Genomic DNA, 15,892 nt, shown 5'->3' with positions numbered 1-15,892 from the left:
GACGACTCAGGGCCTCAGCCCCGCCTCACTTCAGAGTTAGCAGCCATGCAGTGCTGCCATCCTCACAGCCTGAAAGCAGAGGCTGCAGCTTCATCTTCCGCAGAAACTCGAGCTCCTTGGAAAAGCAGGGCTCCCAGACCAGGGCCCCTCAGTGGGGGCCGCTGGGCCCACAGCAGCCTGGGCAGGGAGCCAGCCAAGCAGGAGATAAAGGGCCCCTGGCTCCCAGCTCCGACCTTGGATGGTGGGCGCCTCCCCAGCTGGTCCAGGCCCCAGTGCCTGTGCCTCCAGGGAGGCGCTGGCATCGAGGAGTAGGGCTTCCAGCTGCCAGAACCCTCGTCTCCTGGCTCTGCATCAACCCGCCTGTGACCCTGGATGGGCATGAGTGGAAGGAGCTGTGGGGCCTCACCTTGGGCCTTGCCAGGTGCAATTGGGGCCGCCTGCCTAGAGGCTGGTGGGAGCACTCAATCTGCAGGGCTGGGGTGCAGGGAGGTAATGTGTCTCAAGTGCCCAACATTGAGTGCAGGAGATGCTGGCTTCCCTAATTCCTCGGGGTTAAATCCCCGGTGGGTCCTGGCTCTCTGTCATCCTAACAGCCCTTTGGGGCAGGGGCTGCCTCTCTGAATTCCCCTGGGAAAGAGGCCCCCCCAGGTCTGCTCAGGAAGCCGAGCGTGGCAGGTCCTAGGGCATCCGGGCCGTCCTCCTACTCCGCGGGGCTCCTCTGGTAAGAGCCCAGGAGCTGTTGCCTGACCCGCAGGGTGAGCCTGGCTGAGCTCAGCCCTCGAAACACAGGCTTCAGAGTCTCTGGGCTTCGTGCTCAGCAACAAGAGAAGCCACCAAGATGAGACGCCCATGCACCACAACTAGAGAAATGCCCACGCAGCAGTGAAGACCCAGCACGACCAAAAACATACAAAGAAAGAAATTAAATTATTTTTTTAAAAAAAGAATCTCAGGCTTGGGGAAAAAAATAAGTGGGATTAATAAAATAAAACATGGCTTCATTCCTTGTGCCTGATTTTCAAGGGCAGAGGTGGGATAAGCTGGAACACCACTGCAGGACAGCTTTAGCCACTGGATCTTTCACTGAACCATAAAATCAGTAGATTTTATTTTGCTTGGAGAAAACAGCCATCTTCCCTCCTTGGTGGGAATAATATTATCTCCCTGTGAGTGCATGCTCAGTTGTGTCCAGCTCTTTGTGACCCCATGGATTGTAGCCCGCCAGACTCCTCTGTCCGTGGGATTTCCCAGGCAAGAATACTGGAATGGGTTGCTATTTCTTTCTCCAGGAGATCTTCCTGACCCAGGGATCAAACTCAAGTCTCCTGCACTGGCAGGTGGATTCTTTACACCAAGGAAGTGTCACTGCCCTACTGTATATGTGAATATGAAGTGTTTCCAATACTGTAAAACCAGGCTGGTGCCCCCTGGGATTGAGAGCTGCAATGCAAATGGGAGGAGTGGGCAGGAAGGGCTCTAAGAGTAGAGCGTTGGGGCAGGGGAAGGCCCCCCCCAGAGGAATGCAGCAGGAGCCTGCACGGTTGGTCTTGTCTGCAACTGGGTCCATGGTCACAGGCTACACCTACACAGTGGTGTGAGTCAGACTTTACTTCAATCAGGATCCAAGTTCTGCACTGTCAACTCGTCTAATTCTCTATGTTTGCATTCTGTATTTGTTTTCTTTTCTTCTTAGTTTCTTAGGGAAATTTTCATATGAAAATCTCCAGCCTTATTTTAGCACAAAAAAAAGAGAAACGGTTTTTCCAGGACTCCTAAGAAAGATGGAGGGAATCTGGGCGCCCCTGGTGGCCACATGTGGTAGTTACAGGAAGAGTAACCGGGTCCCCAGACCCTAGAGAGCAGGTTCTTCATAGTTTCAGGGCTGACCTGGTTCTTCCCTTCCTCCCTGAGGTTTCCTGTATACCCTACAGGGCGGGACACCTGTCTGCATCCCTGAGCTTCTGACCTCTGACCCCAGACCTGAGCTGCAGGAGCCCCTGTTTATATTCAGATATGCCTTTTACCTGAGTGTTTAGAGTGTACTGGGCTCTGACCTGCCTTGTCTTATTTAATCCTTATGAGCCAGGATCAGGTTTTAGTGTCCTGAGTTTTTAAATGAACAGACAGATGCTCAAGAGCAATCTTTCAAGATCACCTGGTCTGTGGATTCTGTTCTAACTCCCTGGGTGCCCAGCCAAGGTTGGCTCCCTGATTCTGGACTTGAGCACGATAATCGTGTTAACCACTTAGTCCTGTCTGACTCTATGCGACCCTGTGGACTGTAGGCCCCCAGGCTCCTCTGTCCATGGGATTCTCCAGACAAGAATACTGGGGCGGGTTGCCTTTCCCTTCTCCAGAGGATCTTCCAGACCCAGGGATTGGACCAGGGTCTCCCGCATTGTAGGCAGATTCTTTACCATCTGAGCCGCCAGGGAAGCCTGAGCGTGATGGCTGGGGCCAGTGGAGGGTGCGGCTGACATGGGACAGGAAGGGCATGAGTGGCTCGTTCTGGCCATTGAGTTGAGCACATGGAGCTTCTAGGACGCGGGTGCATTGAGTCCAGGGTGCTGGCTCTGCCTGTGCCCAGTCGTGCACGTTTCAGTGACATATGCGTGTACTCCGAGCCTCTGACAGGGAAACACCCAGAAGAGGTGGAGTGTGGAAACAGGGCTGCGTAGCCCTCCTGAGCGTCTTGTCAACAAAGCTCATGCTGCTCCAGGCCCGAGGACACAATCTGTCCAGGATCGGCTGTTTTCCGTCTGCAGTTGGAGGGCCGAGAGGCAGCCCCACAGGACCGTGGGGTGGGGCCGGCCCTTCGGGGTCTGTGGCCCGGACTGTGCCAAGCTTTGATCCACGAAGCAGTGGCTGGCTGCCCGGCCTGCGGTCCTCCACGGCCCAGCCGAGGCTCCGGAGACCTCGGGCCCCTGCGAAGGGGCGGAGTTGTTGTCACCAGGCCTTCCCCTGTCACCACCTATTAAATTTCCTGGGGACCCAGCTGCCCCCCTCCTGCAGCTGCACAGCAGCCTCCTCCTGGCCGAGAGCTCTGGCAGGAAGCTGGGCCTCTCCCTCTCTTCTCTGTTTCATTAGTGGTTTTCCGAAGGCGCGGGTCCAGGCTTGGCGGGGCCACGCCATTCGGAAGTACGCAAACACTTCATAAAACCAGGCTGTTGAAGGATTCCCAAACCCAGGAATCCGGTCCCTTAGAGGTCCGGGCTGGTGGCCTGGGGAGTCTGCTGCAGTGTTTCTGGAAACTTCCATGCCTGTGTGTGTCTCCCTCTCCAGTCATCCAGCCTGTCAGCAGTTCTTAGCTCTTTGGGGTTCACAAACCTCTTTTTGTATCTGGTGAAAGCTTTGGACTCTCCCCAGAAAAGTGTTTCCCTGGTGGCTCAGATGGTAAAGAAGCTCTGCCTGCAATGCGTGAGATCCGGGTTCAATCCCCTGCAGGAGGTCATGGCAACCGACTCCAGTATTCTTGCCTGGGAAATTCCATGGACAGAGGAGCCTGGCGGGCTACAGTCCATGGGGTCCCAAATAGTTGGACATGACTAACAAATGCTCACTTTCTTTCAGAAAAGCGCACCCATGCACACACACACACAGCGTTTTACTTAGAATCACAAGATGTTCCACAGCCGCGCGCTAAGGAGGGACCCAACTGAGAAACCCCCGGGGCTAAATAGCAGTTGCTTCCATATTTGGATGTCTTGGTGGAGAGTTTTCCTACCAAGAAGAAGAGTAAACAGGCTCGTCAGGTCTTTGTTTTTGAAACGCCAGAAGCCTGGGCACCCCAGAACGTGGCCTGAACGACCAGAGTTAGACAACCTCAGAGGCCAGAGTGGGAGCTTGGGGGGTGGGGGTGATGGGCCCCAGGGTGCAGAGTCACTGGGGGCGGCTGTTCAGAGCCCCAGGAGTCTCAGGGGTCTGGGGACAAGTCAAGAACGGCAGCAGGGGGCGAGAAGTGTTTCTGGCAGGTGGGAAAGCGCAGTGAGCTTGAGGGTCTTGACCTCCGATGGCTGCTCTGGATATTGGACAGAGGGATGCAAGCAAAGCTCTTCCCACGGCGTCTCCTCTGCCCCCCAGATCAGTTCGGGGTCCCCCCGTGCACCTGCAGCACTGTTGCCCTCACCTGGAGTCAACCTGCCTCCCCGCCCCGTTACCCGAGACCGAGAGCCCCAGCTGGCCCGCACCCTGCCAAGTGCCCGAAGCCACATCTTCGAAGGCAACAGACACAAAATGTGCTTGTGTTCATGCACACTCGTGGTAACACACATTTTCGTCCATGGCCTCATCGGATCATCGGATCAGCCTATGGACGGGTGTTCCCCTTGGACCCTTGGGGAGAAGAAGGTTCTGGGCCCAGCAGACAGGGAGACAGCAGGCTCTCTGCTCTGATCACTGCCTGGGCAGAGCATCCGAGGTGGGGGAGGAAGGGCAGGAAAGAGCCTCCAGCCTGGTTTCCATGGTAACTTAGGTACCCTCCCAGTGCCTCTGTTTTCCCGTCTTTAGAAAGGGCACAGGAGCACTTGCAGGCTGGTATGAGGATTCCATAGAAGACACCCACAGAGCAGGTATTAACTGAGTGTGTGCCTGGCACACGGAGAGCACTGAGTGTTTGTTAATGAAGCTGCAAGCCTGGCAGCACAGATGGGCCCTTACACCATGTCCTCGCCTTCTGGAAATTCCAAGCGTCCCCATAAAGCCGAGAAGGGAACGGAGTGTCACCTGGCTTTCCGTTAATTACGGTGGGCTCCAGACTCGGTGTGAGCCTGCTGGGGGTGGCCGGAGGCCCCCACCCGGAGCGTCGTGGCCAAGCTGAGCACAAGCCTGCCGTCCGCGATGCCGGCAGGGCAGGAGCTTGAGCTGTCACTGCCCCAGGATGACAGGAGGGCTGCATCGACCCCAAGTGCCAGCACCTCCTGCTACATCTCCTGCATGGGCGTGATTTCACCAAAGCTGGATGATCACCCCGACAGCACCCGACCTTTCTGGCTATTTGTCTTGTCGTCTTGGGCTTCCCGGTGGCTCAGATAGTAAAGAACCCGCCTGCAGTGCGGGAGACCTGGGTTCGATCCTTGGATTGGGAAGATCCCCTGGAGAAGGGAAAGGCTACCCACTTCGGTATTCTTGCCTGGAAAATTCCATGGACAGAGGAGCCTGGCAGGTTATGGTCCATGAGGCTGCAAAGAGTCGGACATGACTGAGCAACTCCATACACACAAACACACACACACACACATACACACACACATCTTATCGGCTGGCAGGGCTTCAAGCCCTTTAAGGATAAGGATGGGGGAGGGGAGAATACCGAGCACAGCCAGCTGAGTGGGACCCCAGGTCCCAGAGCCAGGTTGAAGGGATTCCGCCATGTGCTTCTCAGATCAGAGTCAAGTGCCACAAGGAGCTGAGGGAACAGTAGCTAACCCACTGGAGGAGAAGGTAGGAAGTAGCCTGGCAGGCTATGCGGAGACAGAAAACAAAGGCCTTGCTCTCCAGGCCTCACTCTGCCATACACTGCTGTGTGACCTTCAGCAAGGCGCCTAACCTCTCTGAGCCTCAGGCTCCCATCTAGGAAACGGGGATGTTAGCGTTGGCTCTGACTGCTTCACACATGAAGTCATTTTGTAAATCTGAAAACGTCACCCTGCCGTTGTCATGAACTGCAGACGCTCAGCCTCGGGGATCCCAGGGTCGCTGGGACCCTCGGAGTCCTGGTGTCGGGGCCAGCAGCCAGGCTCTGCGGCATCTCCTGCATCACCAGGACTTTGCTCCCTCAACAACATATTCTTTGAGTCATGATACCAATGAATAATAAGTTCATTAGATACTTTCCCTTCCCACTTGATCCCTAGCTAGGAGCAAGGTTGTTGAGTTGTGTTTTGCTTAGTTTTCTAAAATGGATGAGAGTTGAAAGGGACAGGCGAATCCTGAGGGCCTCACAGGTGGGGGGGTTAGAATGGCCTTGTGCAGAGTGGGGAGGGGAACTTGGGTACCCAGGTGACAGCGCAGACGCACAGGGACAGGATGTAGTGACGGGGCACACGCCAGTCTTCCCCAGTTCTCTGGAGGTCAGCCTGGTTTCCACACCCTTGTCTCCTTTCTGATCAGTATTTCACCCCAAAAAATCAAGTTGAAGCAGACACAAGTCCAGGCCAAACAGACGTCTGGTGTTATGAACCTCTGGTCCTGCCCTACAGCTACCCAGCTGGGTAGGTTTTGTTTACTGCTCTGTCGGGGGCGGGGAGGGGCTGCAGACAGAGGTGTCCCTGAGCCCCAGCAGGCAGGGATGGAAACCTTGGTGACGGAACAGCAGCTCCTCAGCTGGCATCGCCTCAAAGCTCCGCAGGGCCCGGAATAGCCGTTCCAAGGCTGCTCTCCTTTCCCTTCCCTTTTTTTTCCCCCTTTAATTAATTTAAGCTTTTTTGATTAAGTGACAGCTTTCATCACTCCTGGCAGCTGCTGAGAGACAAGATAATTTATAGATGCACTGACACTATATGATTAGGACAAGCACCACCAATAACAGACGAGAGATATGCTGAGCAAGCTGATGGCCTTAGCTCATCGGTGCCTCCCCCACCTGCCAGGCGAGTCCCAGGTAGACGTCCCGCGTCAGCCTGGGGTACCCCCCCCCCGAAGACTGTAGGTAAACACGACTCCACCCCGGTGCCCGGGGGCTTTCTCAGAGCTGCCTGGTTCTGCTGGGGAAACACGTAACTCCTAAAGTCCTCTGGTCAGAACTTCCTGGCCAGTTACCAGGGCATCCCTGGGGGCTTGGTCCAGGCAGGACCTGGGACACAGCGGGTCCTGGGCCTATCACTTCTGGCTGACCTTGAGCACGCCCTCCTCCTCCCACTGGACGCCACGGAAATGCCACCATTGTCTCTGGGGCTCACAATGGAAAGGCTGAGAGTCACTCCTAGTCCCCCAGCAAGGACAGTAATTAAATCACCCAGGAAATACAGGCTCCGTCCTCCATCCATGGCCCTTCGTAACCGTCCTGGGTGGCCACAGCCCATGGGGTCACAAAGAGTCGGACACAACTTAGCGACTGAGCGCTGCACAGCATAGAAAATCCTAGTTGTAAATACAGAGCACCCACTGTCTTAAACCCTCAAGAACACACCGTGTTACCCCTTCCTCATGTCAAGCAGAGGTGCTCATGGGTGAGCCTCCTCCTCCTCCTGGGTGGAGCATGTGTCCTCTTTGCACGCCCTCAGTCCGGCCTTCTAAGTGTTCCTTGTCTCAGGGTGAAGGGCACCCTCCCTGGGTGAGAAAGGGGCCACTTAGCAGGTGCTTCTCATGCAACGGGTGCTGTGTATTCACACCTAGTATTTTCTGTCCTGTGTTGTGCCACGCTCAGTAGCATCCAACTCTTTGCAACTGCGTGGACTGTAGCCCCACTAGGCTCCTCTGTCCGTGGAATTCTCCAGGCAAGAATACTGGAGCAGGTTGCCATTTCCTACTCCAGGGGATCTTCCTGACCCAGGGATCGAACCTGCACCTCCTACACTGGCAGGCAGTTCTTTACCACTGAGCTACCTGGGAAGCCCAGTATTTTCTAGGCAGGATTAAATGGGAGACAGTCAGCCCTGTGTAGCCCCGAGGATTAGCAGCTCAATCGGAAGCCAAGATTCCCCTTCACCTGAGGGTCTGGCCTGCCGTGCGTGGCCTCTACCCACGTGGCTGAAGGGAAGGAGGAGGGTACCTGCGTTCCAGAAGGTTAAGTGGACAAACCACACTGAGACAAACGGGCACCTTGTCAGCTTCTGGGGGCTGGCTGCTTGGGGAGCGGAGAAGCAAAGCCACGGGGGTTCCTGTGAAAGAATGCGTGTTTGTGGCTGGTTCTTTGGTGGCTGTTCTTGGCAAAGAGCTGAGTGTGAAAGATTGAGGAGAGCCTGGGAGGAGTCGAGCTCCGGGACTAGGGGGAAGGATCCGTCATGCCATCTGCGTTCCTAGCGCCTCCTGCAGCTGGTGCAGAGCTAAGCTGACCACAGGCATCCAGCATCACACGGTCAACTGCCCAGGGGACCTGCCCTGTCGGGGCACCCCTGCCTCCCTGTGCCCACCTGACAGCCAGACCGCCTGGTCCGGGTTCCTTGGAGGAGGACTTCTGCTCCCTGAGAGATATTGGGAAAACTGGGGGCAGGACATGGTTCTACTGAGCCAAGTCACTTTATGCTTTTAAGATTTTTTTATTTTAAATATCCATAGATTCACAGGAGCTTTCAGCGGCAGGACAGAGAGGTCTGCTATGACAGGGATGTTTGATTTCTTGTTATGGTCCAACGGGACTCTGAGACTCTGCATTTTTAAAGACTATTGTCTGTCTGTTGTTCACATTGGGTCATTTCTGTTCTATCTTCAAATTCACTGAGTCTTTTCTCTGTTGTTTCCATTCTGCTATTGAGCCCATTCATTGAGTTTTTAAATTTCCTCCATTACTGTTTTCAAGTCTAAATTTTCCTGCTTTTTGGCTGAGGTGTTCTGTTTCTTTTCTGAGACTTTCTATTTTTCCATTGTTTCATTGCTTCAAGCATGTTTGTAAATTGGTTGTTGAAGCAGTTTTATGATGGCTACTGTAAAATCCTTGCCAGATAATTCTAACATCTGGGTCATCTCAGTGTTGGTATATGTTGATTGTTTTTCTCTCATTCAAGTTGACATTTTCCTGGTTCTTGGTGTGGTGAGTGATTTTGAGAGCAAACTGGACGTTCCGGTTGTTATTTAGAATCTTGTGTTATTGCCGGCTTGCCACATAACTGTGCCCTTTAAAATGGCTGAAATGGTAAATTTTATGCTATGCATATTTTATTGTAATGTGGAGTGAAGTTTGTCTTGCTAGGCTGCCCCTTTCCTGGGTCCTGGGCTAAAAGAGCGGACCTCAGTCATGCATGTGTTGGTTTGCCTGCACCCGCTGGCATTTCTCTGTTACCCAAAACCCTGGGGACTCACCATGTGCCTTTCCTTGAGTGCTGGGGCCCCTTGCCACTGCACCTCCTTGTGCTCCTCTTATAGTCGTCTTGTGTTTGCTTTGTTTGGAGTGTCTGTGGATTTTATTTGCACTTTGTGGGATGAATGGGGAAAATATGTCTGCTCCATCTTTCCAGAAGCAGAAGTCTCCAGGTCACTTTATTTTATGGAGCAAGTTCGGCCCATGTTTCATTTCTACTGCCGGCCAGTGAGTCTCCCTCATTTCCACACTGTGTGTATAACCAGGGCTGACGGCGTCTTCTGTTCCAGGGGTCATACTTCTGCAATCGCCTGTTAACATTTCTAAACATTTCCAGAGCAGCAGAGAGGTCGCCCGGTGTCATCCATCATACCATTGCACTGCCCGGCGTCTCCGTTGCCCCAGGCTCAGTAACGCTAATCTTCGGTGCATTTAACGAGTGCCCGTTCATGATCATAAAGTTAGTTTATTCTTTGTGTGCAGACACTTCTCATCTTGTCCTAATCATGGCTTTCCTCAGCTCATGCCTTCTGTCCCGTCCACACTTTATCAGCACATATGGTCAAATATGCTTGGGCTGGATTTGCCTTTTCTTCTTCATCATGACGGCTGGCTTTTAAAACCCTCCTGGGAGCACACGCCCTGGTGCGGCACCCGAGGCACTGGGCTTGGGTTGGGGTATCTGGGTTTAGTCCTAGTTGCACTGCTCACCGGCTAATCATTCGATTCCCCGGAGCCTCAGATTCCTCATCGTTAAAATGTGGGAAGAAGAATTGGGCCATCCGTCCCTACAGGCCCTTCCTGTGGGACCAACTTCATGTTCAGTCCACTCCCTGTTGTTGAGTTAAAGTCGTCATCCGACCGGGGTGGGGGTGAGGCAAATGTGTCCCTGACAGTTATCTGCTGGCAGGTGGACAGGAGGCGCGGAATTTCAATCGAGACACCTGTGTGGGGTCTGCCCCTATAGTTTTTTATCTCTGTTGACAACTGCGCTTGGAGCAATACACAAGTTCTAAGTGACTTTTGTCCTTCTCCCTCGAAGCCAGGTGCCTTCATCACGTGTCCTCTTCAGCCTCTTCCTCTCCGTCTCCCATGACCCCCTCTACTCCTTCCTTCCTTCCTTCCTGAGTGCTCACCTGTGCAAAGCATGTCACCTGTGCTCCCCTGACACGGAGAAAAGAGCTAAGGCATTGCCGGGGCAGAAAGAGCCAACCACGGCTGTGCCCAAATCCCCATCAGGGTGAGGGAAGAAATAAGGTGGGAGAGGAAACGGGGCAGCAGTGGGGCCGCGGAGCAGAGATGGATGAACCGGGCAGCTCGGGGAGACGGAAAGGCAAACCCAGGAGCAACGTCTGTCGGGCAGGGATGAATCACGGTCCCCCACCAGCTGCCAGGGCCCAGCAGGCTGCCAGTGCTGGCCTCTCTCAGGCTCCGGTCATTTGTAGCTTCCAGTCTGGGATGGCAGGACCGGGTGTCCTGCTCCTATTAGAGTCGGCCAGAGGGACCGGTCCCTCCATGGAGCAGGTGGCCTGGCTGGTCATGGGGCCCGTGGTCTTGCAGGATCTGCATCACCTCAGCCCCTACAGGGCATCATGTCGGCCTCCCCCTGCCCCACCCCCAGCTCTGGGAACAAGACCCCAGCTTCCCATCATCCCCTGCAGGAAAGGGTGGAGAACTAGTCCCCACCCCACACCACCCAAGCATCTGGCTTTAAGAGGTTTTCAAGAAAGAGATCCAGGAGGTTCAAGGCGATGGATCCGGGAGGTTCGTGTTGATGTTTCACTTCCAAGGACCCTGATTCCCATGGACCGCTTTGTGCAGAAGAAGCCAAACCAAACCAAAGGGAAGGGAATAGACCAGCCTGGAGTACAAAGCACCTAGACCCTGCCTACGTGCAGGCATGTGTGTGTGCATGTGTGTGCATACTCAGCACAGGTGTGTCTCCCAAGAGTGGACCCTGTGAGGATGCCCTGTCCTTTGCTGCCCCCCACGTCAGTGCCTCTCGGGTCTCCCTGTGTTTTCTGAGGGGTGGGGAATGAGGGCGGACACCTAGCAGGTGGGAGACAGAGGAAGGTGAGGGCGCGTCAAGGAGATGGGCAGTGACTGGAACCCCGGTGGGGGCGCTGAGTATGCTCTGCTGTGGGCTCCAGGCCCCAGCTCTCCTACTGATCAGGTCGTCTCAGTTCAGTCACCTCCAGCCCTCAGAGAGCACTCGGTAAACCATCTCATCTCTTTGAACCGGGGGATAAGTACCTTGATCAATGTGTAAACAAGTAGATATAACAGATGCCTAGCAAACGGATTTCGTGCATTTTCAAACTGCTGAAGCCAGATGGAGGGACTATTTTGAAGGAAAAGAGAGTGTGTGATCCAGGGGGTCTCTAATCTGCCAACTGTGACCCAGCACACACTTCTACACAGCGGTGTCACGAGGTGGGTAAGATGGGACAGCACCGAGGAAAGACTGAGAAACGTGCAGTTTTGCCCAAATCTAACAACTCAAAATGTAGGTGATCTTTATAATATAAGCTAAGAGGCTGGGGGAAAGAGACATTCTGTAACACAGGCCAGCTCTTGCACCCACCTAGGCTCTTCTGGAGAATGAGTGAGTGAGTGAATAAGTGACTGAATGAATGAATGTGTGAAGGACTGAGTGGGTGCATGAATGAATGAGAGGGAATGAGTGAGTGACTGCATGAATGAATGAGTGAGTGAGGGAATGAGTGACTGAGTGACTGCATAAATGACTGAGTGAACGAGTGAGTGATTGCAAAATGAATGAATACAACCTGACAGCCTGAGGCTGGCCCCCCATCCTCCCCCAACCCCACCCATGCCCCCCACACCTTTCCCCTTGGCTGCATAAATTGCTGTGTGAATTGATGGCGCCTGTCAGATAGAGCCACCTGAGATGGAAATGTTCGTTTATTGGCACGGACGTGTGTCAGCTCAGCTCTGATGGATGCTGTGCTGCTGCTCCGAAGCCCGCAGTCCTGGAACCACTCACGGTGGGACCACAGCTGCTGGGTCTGCACCTTGACCACTGCTTTGGGCTAGAGATGGCCGTGCCGTCGTCTCTCCCAGGTCCCACGCCACATGGTCCCAGCCTGCCACACCTGCCCCGGGCTGGAGAAGGGCTCCCTCCTTCCATCTGTAATGCTCCCACATCCTGCTGGTTTGGCCATTATTAGAATACAGGATTTCCAGTGGAGGCTGTGAGGGGCAGGAGGCCAAGCTCCTGGGGCCCACCCTGCCTGAGGCTGTGCAGGCAAATTGGACAGTCAGAGGTCAAGCCTTGGGCTGGGCTTCGGCAGCCTGTGGGCCCTGGACAGCCTGCTTGACTTCTCTGAGCCTCGGACTCCTCACCTGTGGTGGAGGTGGCATCTGAGGCCAGCCTCCGGGGACGGGAGCATGTTAACTGCGGGCATCCACACAGGGCGGCTGCTCCAGCCACCTCTACTGTCCTCACCCCCTCAGTGTCTCCTGTAAAAGCACTGACCCACCGTCCAGGCCCCTGGTGAGCCAGCACCTGGGAGCCAGGATTTCCTGAGATGTGAACTCTGGGGAGGACGCCAGCCCCCTGTGCCAATGACGACCCTGCTCCCCTGTGCCGGGTGAGTCCCCTGAGTGTAGATGCCACCCGGGATGCACGAGTGTCGAGTGGGAGCTCCACCCGGACCCGCCATCTCAAAGGAAAGCCCGGTCCCCTAGACGTTCATCACTTTTCCCAGATCAAAGGCGTCACACGGTCTGAGGGCCCAGTGTCTGACCTGGATCCTGGGAGAGCCCAAGGTGTCCTTTGCCTCTGGCTGGTGTTGGGAAGGAGCGCCCAAGCTCACTAGTATAACGGCCTCATGCAGACCTCACCGTGTTGTGATGGTCTATGTCCCTTCTGACCCTACCCCCAACTTGGCTGCTCTGACCAGGGTGCTGCTTCTTCAGCTGCAGGCCCCAGAGTGCTGAATGTCTGTGCACTTCATCAGAACTCAAGTCCTTGAGGCCAGACATCTGACCCGTCCACAGGCTGTTTGATTCTGGCCCAGCCCAGAGATCCTGTCTCCCCAGGCCCTGGGCCGTGGGGTAGGGGTGGGAGAGGGTGGCAGCTGGGAGCAGTGACTCAGGGGAGGGCGTCAGGCCAGAGGCTGCTGGTGCTCTGAACTCTGGCTGGGTGCAGCTACTCTGGAGTCACACGGGGACTTCCAGCCACAGGAGCCAGAGGTCAGTGGGAACCTGGCTGCGGTCAGACAGAGGGTCCAGGTCACTGGCTTGCTTTCTGCACAGAAGGTAGAGAAATGGTCAGCTCTTCCCAGAGGATCCAAGCCTCACGCCCTGCAGGCCCTTTCTCCCAGGCCTGTTGGACACGTCCCCCTTTGTGCACTGTAGGGGGCTCCCCCTACACACGGGGTCTCTGAGGGCAATCCCGGGCTTCATGGGCGTAACTTCAGGAACCTTACCTAAGGACTTCGTTCTGGGTGTAAACCGACTCCAACGACATCACACTTCTTTCCTGCTCTTGTGCATCTTCTCTTCCTAGCTATTCTGCCTTTTTCCTCCTTTCCATCTTCCAGTTTTCCTCTCTAGCACTGTTGAAAATTTTTATTGTACTTTTTAAATTGAGGTCTGGGCTTCCCTGGTGGCTCAGACAGTAAAGAATCTGCCTGCAATGTGAGAGACCCAGGTTCGATCCCTGGGTCGGGAAGATCCCCTGGAGGAGGGCATGGCAATCCACTCCAGTATTCTTGCCTAGAGAATCCCATGGACAGAGGAAACCTGACAGGCTACAGTCCATGGGGTCGCAAAGAGTTGGACACGACTGAGCAACTTAGCACAGCACAGCACGTGGCTTATGTACAATATTATGTTAGTTTCAGGAGTACAACGTAGTGATTCATAATTTTTGAAGGTTATACTCCAAGTTAAAAATGTATTTCTGTATATTAATTTTGTATCCTCCAGCTTTGCTGAATTCATTGATGAGCTCTAGTCGTTTTTTGGCGGTGGCTTTACGATTTTCTATGTATAGTATCATGTCGTCTGCAAACAGTGACAGTTTTAATTCTCCCTTTTCCAACTTGGATTCCTTTTACTACTTTATCTTCTCTGATTGCTGTAGCTAGGACTTCCAATACTATGTTGAGTAAATGTGGCAAGTGGGCTTCCTTGTCTTAAGGAAATGCCTTTGACTTTCCACTGTTCAATAGGATGTTGCTTTTGTTGTTGTTTAGCCGCTCAGTCGTATCCGACTCTTTGTGACCCCATGGACGGTAGCCCACCAGGCTCCTCACTCCATAGGATTCTCCAGGCAAGAATACTGGAATGGCAGTATTCCAGTATTGGCAGAGGCAAGAATACATGCCCTCCTCCAGGGGATCTTCCCAATCCAGGGATAGAACCCGTGTCTCTTATGTCTCCTGCGTGGGCAGGCAGATTCTTTACCTCTAGCGCCACCTGGGAAGCCCTGACAATGGTTTGTGATTCTTTAAATGTATTGTTGGATTCAGTTCACTAATGCTTTGTTAATGATTTCTGATCTATGTCCATCGGTGACATTGGCCTGCAATTTCCATCTTTTTTGCTGTCTTTGGCTTTGGTATCAGGGTGATGGTGGCCTCACAGAATGATTTTGGAAGCATTCCTTCCTCTGCAATTTTTTGGAACAGTTTCAGAAGGATGGGTGTTAACTCTTCTCTAAATGTTTAGTAGAATTCACCTGTGAAGCCATCTGGTCCTGGACTTTTGTTTTGGTAATTGGTCAATTTCATTTCTGGTAATTGGTCTGTTCATATTTTCTATCTTTCCCTGGTTCAGTCTTGGGACATTATGTATTTCTAGGAATTTCTCCACTTCTAGGTTTTCCATTTTATTGGTGCATACTCGGTTATAGTCATGTCTTAATGATCCTTTGTATTTCTGTGGTGTGGGTTGTAACTTCTCTTTCATTTCTGATTTTATTCATTTGAGCCCTCTCTGCTTTTTTTCCCAAAGAGTCTGGCCAAAGGCTTATGAATTTTATCTCTTCAAAGAATCAGCTCTTAATTTCATTGATCTTTTCTATGATTTTTTAATTCCCTGTTTCATTTATTTCTGCTCTGATCTTTATGGCAGCACTTGGATATAAAACCAGGTGGTCTCCCTTCAGAGACAGGGCTCCCAACACCATGCCCTGACTTTTCAGGACAGTTATCCTGTCCACACAGAGGCTGCACCTCCCTTTGTGAGAACCCCTGCTCCACCAGCGTGTCTATACCTGCCTGAACCTGGGGTCTGGTCGTTTCCATAACACGCTGACATGCTCATCCCTGGGCCTGTCCCAGCCCCAGTTAACCTCATCTCTGGACGGGGCCCAGGTTCCCCAAGAGATCAGCACAGGTGGCCTCGGCCCAGCCTTCGGAGCCAGGACCCGGGCTTGTCCCCACCCCATCCTCTGGTGACCTGTGACTCGGCATCAAGGGGTCCAGGCTGTTGCTGCTGCTAATCAGAGATGCTGACTCCTGCCATTGGATCACCCTCCCATGGACAGAAGGTCCTGGTTGAGTTAAAATCTCATTTCCTTGAAAAAGCCCTGTGGGTTGAGAGGTATGGAGGCTCCAGGCACCCTCTGGAGTTATTTGGGTCCGGAGGCTCCCCAGAAAGCTTGGGTGACCATCTGGCTCCAACAGCTACAGAAGTAGCTGCTCTGAGGTCACCAACCTGAGGGACACCTTACCCCCGACCCCGCCCTGGAGCCCCTTGTGGTCTGTGGACTCCTGGGAAACACGTATGCACCAGACACTGAGCTCTGCATGATTTCTCATAGCCGGGCAGAGGCCGAGGGAGGAAGAGGCGTTCATTTCACAGATTAGAAAACTGAGGCCCAGAGAAGCAGCATGCCCCCCCGAACAGAGGCCTCTCAACCTAGCTGGGGTCTCAGCACTGAGGTGGGTGTGGGCTGGGCCACAT

General features: G+C 53.7%; 1 protein-coding gene across 25 annotated transcripts in view; it reads left to right on the top strand.

The window, feature by feature from the left end:
* Positions 1–15,892, top strand: part of CACNA1C (calcium voltage-gated channel subunit alpha1 C) — a 391,155-nt gene that overhangs the window by 226,185 nt on the left and 149,078 nt on the right. The window lies entirely within an intron of this gene.

The sequence above is a fragment of the Bos indicus x Bos taurus genome, chromosome 5 (genome assembly GCF_003369695.1).
Source record: "Bos indicus x Bos taurus breed Angus x Brahman F1 hybrid chromosome 5, Bos_hybrid_MaternalHap_v2.0, whole genome shotgun sequence".
NCBI lineage: Eukaryota > Metazoa > Chordata > Mammalia > Artiodactyla > Bovidae > Bos > Bos indicus x Bos taurus.
The sequence above is the reverse complement of the archived record's forward strand: the minus strand, read 5'-3'. Positions and strand labels throughout refer to the sequence as shown.